This window comes from Thunnus thynnus, chromosome 9 (genome assembly GCF_963924715.1).
Source record: "Thunnus thynnus chromosome 9, fThuThy2.1, whole genome shotgun sequence".
Classification (NCBI taxonomy): domain Eukaryota; kingdom Metazoa; phylum Chordata; class Actinopteri; order Scombriformes; family Scombridae; genus Thunnus; species Thunnus thynnus.
The window spans coordinates 34,497,820-34,505,236 of NC_089525.1; positions in this window are offsets into that span (position 1 = coordinate 34,497,820).

Here is a 7,417-nt window from a genome sequence, read left to right on the forward strand (position 1 = left end):
GGCAACCAAAGTTCAACAGCTGATGAGATAAACAGAAACCAGCAGGAAACACTTTTCTTTGCTTTGCTTACACAAGTCATGATGTCTGCTGTGAACAGAACATACAGGACATGAAACACCGGCAGCAGCAGCTGGTGTGTTTGTAGTGCGTCCAGTTCACACAGTCACATTAATCACATTCATTTACTTTTACAGCATCAGGAGGGAAACTGGCTCAGAGCTCCTCATGTCAGGATTTTACACAGAAGCTCCTTTTTAAACGGTTTCAGGAACGTGTGTGAAAGTCATCATCACTGTATGTGCTGTGCAGACGGATACGGAGGTTACAGGGAGGAGAGAACTTCTCTGCAGGTTATATATGAGCTGTGTGTGTGTGTGTGTCTTATCTTATCATATCATATCTTATCTAAATATTTTTGTATCAAATTGTTGCAGAAATGGGTACCAGAGCAAAAAACTCTCTCTTGAAAATAAAAAGGGAGTCAGAGGTCCAAGCAGCAAAGTGTTCTTTAATGCCGGCATGAAAGGGGAGCAAGTAGCACTTTTACAAAGAACCAAATCGCTCCAAAGGTTTTTTCTTTGGGGCATTGTTTTTATGTCCTTGGGTCGGCTTAGGTCACACCTTATCATCCACCCTCCCTAATTTTTGACCAATTATTATGTTACTTTTATCTCCGTCACTCGTTGTTGGTCAAAACTCTTCAAAACAGGTTTTGAGGTGTTTGAGGATATGTACTGGCATATTCAATTCTACCTGATTATATCCAATTTTTTATATAAGTATTGGGAATCATTTTACACCATTATTGCCAAGTTGTCTTCTGGCCTTTTATTTTTTTTATAAGTTATTCTAGTCATTTTACACCCTTATTTCTTGATCTCCTCCAGAGAGTATGTTTGAAAGGTGAAGACTTTAATACAGACCCAAGCAAAGTGACATGTAATACAAACACACTCAAATTTCTGCAGTGTATGATTATGATTCTTCTACCGTGCCTCTATACGTACAGTGTGATTAAATATGGTTCATGAGATTATAACTACACCAATACAAATTGTATCACACTAGCCCTTATTGCTTATAAACTTATAAAATCAATCTGCATAGCTTAATATTGTCTTTAAGCACACCAATGACTTTTAATGAAAATACACCACAATATCTGAGCCTGTGCAGGTTGTCATATGTGGGGTCATGAAAAACTCCAGACAGAGACTCATCAGCCAGACATTTCTCCGTTCTCTGTTAAAGAGCAGCTGACATTGACACTAAAATGAGAATTGCTGGTCCACCTTAAAAGTCAGTCCACCTTAAGTGAGCCTGGTCAAGTTAAGCTAACGCGTTGTTGCTAACTTTGGGGCTAACCCCCTTCGATAGATGAGTATTTTCTTTGTTTTGAGGAGCTGCTGCATTTATTAACTGACACACAGTCTGTACTGTACATTTACTGCCAGACTGACAACTTACTGCTAAACTTTTCCTCTGCTCCGCTCGCGTTCACGTCACGTTTCCGCCGCTCGCACATTGAACAACAACTGAACAACAGAATCATCTTCAAATGTTTTTCATGTCTAACCTTTAATTTACTTTTGTATCACTGCGTCTAGAAGTGCAACTAGCAATTATTATTATTACTGTCGATTCATCTGCTGCTGATTTTCTCAATTAATTGACTAATTGTTTGGTCTGTAAGTAAATGGACTTCATCATATTCTTCTGACCACATGAAGCACTTTACACTACAAGTCACATTCACACACTGATGCTGCCATTCAAGATGCAAACCTGCTCATCAGCAGCTGCTCATACAAAAACACCCACAACGTGTCTGATGCTCCTTCACACACACACTCACAACAGTGCAGCCTGCAGGAGCAATTTAAGGTTCAGTATTTTGCATCAGGACACTTTGACCTGCAGACCGGAGGAGCCGGGGATCAAACTGTCCATCGATTGGTGGACAAATCTGCTCTACTTCCTGAGAAAGTCCATCACAACATGCTGGAACACCGGGTGACGTCATCAAATGTGTTGATACGTCCGACCAACAGTCCAAACCCCCAAAATATTCAATCAATTATAATAGAAACCAAGAAAAGCAGAAAATTCTCTCATTTGAGAACCTGGAACCATCAAATGTTTGGCAGGTTTTCTTGAAAAATGATCATCAGAACAGTGTAATTGATTACACTGTTTTTCTCCATCTGGTTAAATGTTTGATGGAAGTAAGTTCAGGACTTTATCGATCTGAACCCTGACGGTCATGCTGCTGTCTGCAGGACCAGTTTCCAGTAACACATATATCTACTGGGAAATGAACTCGTTGCTCTGAGGGACTTTTAACATCTGTGACTATTTAAATCAGAGTTTGTGTGACAACTGAACTGTCTTCTTGTGATGTTATTTGTTGGTTATTTGTTCTGTGGTGAAACAGATCTTGATCTCAGTGCAACTTCCAGACAAAATAAAGTTTAATGAACGAACAAATATGAATGAAACCGGAGCTGAAGGGGAGTCTGTGTGCTGCAGGAGGAGGAATGTGGAGGATAATTGCTGCTGCAGGCTGATGACAGCAGAGAATCTGTTAATGATCAGTAATTATCACACAGACAGTAAAAACAACAGGAGGCTGCTGTCTGAGCCTGTTTCCTGGTTTATGGACATGTTCAGTGTGATGTGAAGAGGTCGCTGCTGCTAAACCAATCACAGCTCAGTATATTGATCCTTTACTGCATGTTGGATTAACCTCCACTGTGGTAGAGCAGAGATTAGACGATTAATAAATTAGTCGACTGACAGAAAATAGTGAAAAATGTGATAATTTCTCAGAGCTGTGATGTCCTCAGATGACGTGTTTTGTCTGAACAACAGTCAGACACACAAAGATGTTGCATTTACTGTCACAGAAAACTGGGAAACAAGCAAATATTCACATTGCAGAACTTTTTTTTTTCCTTAAAAAAATGACTACTTGATTATCAAAATAGTCGCAGATTAAGTTTCAGTCAGTTTTCTGATCTTTGCAGCTCATATTGATCATTTAAGTCATTTTTTAAAGCAAAAAATTCCTCAAAACTCTCTGGCAGCAACTTCTCACATGTCAATATTTGCCAGTTTTCCATGAAAGTAAACTACGTTCTATAGAGATCAATATATATACAATATACACATATATACACCATCAACCATTAAACTATATAAACACAATATACACATTTATACACTATCAACCATTAAACTACATATAAACACAATATACACATTTATACACTATCAACTATTAAACTACATATAAACACAATTCACACATTTATACACTATCAACCATTAAACTACATATAAACACAATACACACATTTATACACTATCAACCATTAAACTACATAAACACAATATACACATTTATACACTATCAACCATTAAACTACATAAACACAATATACACATTTATACACTATCAACTATTAAACTACATAAACACAATACACACATTTATACACTATCAACCATTAAACTACATAAACACAATATACACATTTATACACTATCAACTATTAAACTACATAAACACAATACACACATTTATATACTATCAACTATTAAACTACATAAACACAATATACACATTTATACACTATCAACCATTAAACTACATAAACACAATACAACAGTGATGTAATAAAGATCCTCATGTGCTGCCTGTTGTTGTGTTTTTATCTCAGTGTGTCTGATTGACACGTGAGTTGTTGTGTTTGTGTGTTTGTGTGTAAAATGAGCTGCTGTGTGTTGGTAAAGTTCATCATGTGACTCAGTGTCGAACCAATCAGAAACAACCTGTAATGTCCTCGGAGTCTCTCTTCAACAACACAGGTATTGACTTTACTGCTGCACATTTATTACTAATTAATCAGATTAATAAAGACACAAATAATGTCGAGTCGTCCAGTATTAACTAATACGATCAATATGTTGAATGGATTTTACCTGCTGATGACAAAACAATGTTTATCTCCTGTTGAATGTAAAACATGAATCTCCACAGTAACCAGTAACTCCAGAAACTGGAAAAACTCCAGTAAAGAAACTGGTGTGTGTGTGTGTGTGTGTGTTTGTGTGTGTGTGTGTGTGTGTGCAGCAGATGGTCTGAGACACACAGAGCTGCTTTGTGTTCAGGATCAGTTTCAGGTTTCCAGCAGATGTGTTCAGAGGTCAAAGGTCATGAGTGGGAAATAAAGCTCTGACTCTGGAGTCAGGATTTCACCAGGGTGTGTGAAGACGACACACACACACACACACACACACACACACACACACACACACACACACACACACACACACTGGTTTGGAGCGCCCTCTGCTGCTGGCAGAAACAAACAGACTCAATCTGAGAATCTGCAGCACTTTAATAACAGAAAACAACAGTTTCAGTTCAAACTGAGAAACCTTCATGAACTGTTGAACGTTTCACAACAGAAGTAACAAAACGCTTCACAGGAAGGACAAAAGAGATCAAAAAAAAATACATCATTTAAACAGCAAAAAACTGCAAAATACAGACATCAAACAATAAAAAGACAGAAAAATTGTGAACTCGCCCTTTAAAACTGTAACACAAGCTGCACTGGGTCACGTGTTCGCTGAGTTTAGTCACGTTAGTTTGTTCCAAACAGTGAAAACAGAGATAAGATGAGCAGGAACGCGGTTCTGTTTACAGCTTCACTAGTTTGTAGTCCAGAGGTTTTGATCTGCAGCACAACAAGCTACTGAAGCTGCAAACAGAACCGTGTTACTGCACATGCTCAGTAGCTTCTGCCTTACACAGAACTACATGATGCTGTTATTAGTCTTTGGATCCGTTTCTAAACAAACTCTTCATGATGAAGGAACATGTGACCCAGTACAGCGCTGTGACTCACTGACGTGTTTTTAATCAGATATATCAGCTTTGAAACAGTTCATTGCTGGTTTGGATCCAAACATGAAGACAAATACAGAAAATCATCAGAATGATCCTTTAATGTGACGTTTCTTCACCTCCATCTTTGTATTTGAGTAACAGAAACAACAGACACCTGATCTGTTGACTCGACTCCACCCACTGCTGCACCTGAACAACAGGTATCAGATCCTGTTACCGCTGCCTTCAGAGGCTGTCCGACATCCCGCCGCTCTCTGTTATACAGTCAGCTGTTTTCACGAGGAAGCCGGAACATAATAAACTTGAACAAAGAGGAAAAAAGTGATCGATGACTGAAAGAGAGAATCTGTGACGTAATAATAAAAATCACTCCTCTCCGTTTTGGTTACAGCAGTCCTGGACGGCTGGATTTACAGGAGCACCTGAAGGCAGCATCCTCAGGTACAGTCTCTGGTCAAAGATGGTCTATTGAGCAGAGGTCTCACTCTGGTAACAGCTCCATGGTTCCCACAGCAAGAACAAACCAGAGGAGAATCAGCTGATCACATCTTTCTCTTTTATACTTGATAATTATTTCATTTATTCTATAATTGTGATTTTTCTCTGGTGTTTTGGAAAGATTTGGAGGAATATTTAGATATTTAAATATTAGAATATTTAAATATAGACATTGTTGTTTATTGTTGTGATTAATGTGATTATATCGTTAATCTGATTCTACAAACATAAATCCAAATTTAAAGGTTTTTATGTTTGAATTATTTCATTACAAAGATAAACTGATGTCAACTAACATAAAGTCACATAAAGTCTGTGCATCACCTTATTTATTTATTTATTTATTTTATCTCTAAAAAGATGCACAATTATTTTTGTATTTTGTTTGTTTGTTTGTTTGTTGTTTATTTATTTTCAAGCTGTGATGTCTGTGATGAGTTTTTGTTTGTTAATAAAGTTCTCTGGCAGCCATGTTGGAAGTCCTGACCTGGTTGTAAATATATAAAATATATAATAAATCATTTTTATAACATACAAATGTTTAGGGGTGTGCCTGAATACAAATACATTATTCGGCAAAGCACAAATATTTGTTTCATACAAATATTTTAAAAATTATTTGTTTTTGGGAAGAAAAAAAAACATGTCAAATACCAGTTCGCAGGTCGGTTACATCGTTATCTCAGTGTCTCTCCTCTGCTCTGCTGTGACGTCTATCAGGGGTGAGTCCCAACAGACTCTAACCTGTTGTTCTCCTTCTGCTTTCCACAAAGTTAGATTGTAAAGAAATAGGCAAAAAATGAAAAGTGCAAAGCAAGAATCACCTGTGAAGTTCTTCTACATGTTACATGATGTGCTGTCTGTGTGTTATGGGTGTATAAATAGGTAGAGGTCTGTCTGCGATGAGGTGATGAGTAAAGTTTTATCTCAGTAGTCAGCGCAGTGATCTGAGAGACTCCAGTCTGAGACCTGTTTGTGTGGGGACCTCCTTCATAAGGTAGTTTATTCATGAACACTTATTGTAACACTTTAATTTTCTAAAATTAAAAGCGTAACAAAAACAAAAACAGGATTTTTAAGCCTCTTTTCACTTTTGTTCAAATACAAATGATTTTGCTGCCTCAACAAATACAAATACTGGACTCTCTGCACATCCCTACAAATATATAAAAATATGTTTCTGACTGAGAACTGATGATCAATCTGATTTATCACCTGTTTGTTCTTCTGCTGACTGTAATATCTGCTCAGCTTCGTTTCCATAAAACATCTTTACGGATCTTCTTAATCTAAACAAAAAACTCCAAACTGACGACTCAGAGATGATCGTAGATTAACGAGTCAGCTGCAGGAGGAAACAAATATCACATTCTGGGACTTTAGGCTGAGCAGCGAAGGCATAAAGGTCAGATCATTATCACCACTGAGCTGCTGCTGCAGGTCAGACTGGTCTTACTGGGCAGCTTCCAGGAATAAAGGTGTAACTGTGTGAATGTAATTAAATAAAACTCTATGTGTCTGTGGTCACCATCCTCTCCTGATGGGAGATTTACAGACATCTTTGTATTTATAGTTTATGTTGTTTTCCACACGCTGATACAGACATGATGACAGAATAATAAGAATTAATTATTATGTATTATTATTAATAATAATTAATATCCAGCACAAGTGGATTCAGCTTCTCATTCAACAGTTTGTCTTTATTTTTTTACTATTTTCTACATTATAGAACAAAACTGACACATATGAAATCATAAATAATATCTGAACCAACTTCATGAAGTCGACGCCTAGATGGTTTCCAGTTAACAGCTTTGACTGGTCAGAAGTTAACTGGTGGCCTTAAAGGACCAGTGTGCAGAATTTAGTGGAGAAATGGAATATAATATTCATAAGTATGTTTTAATTAGTGTTTAATCACCTGAAAATAAGAACTATTGTGTTTTCGTTCCTTTAGAATGAGTCTTTATATCTACAGAGGGAGCGGGTCCTCTTCC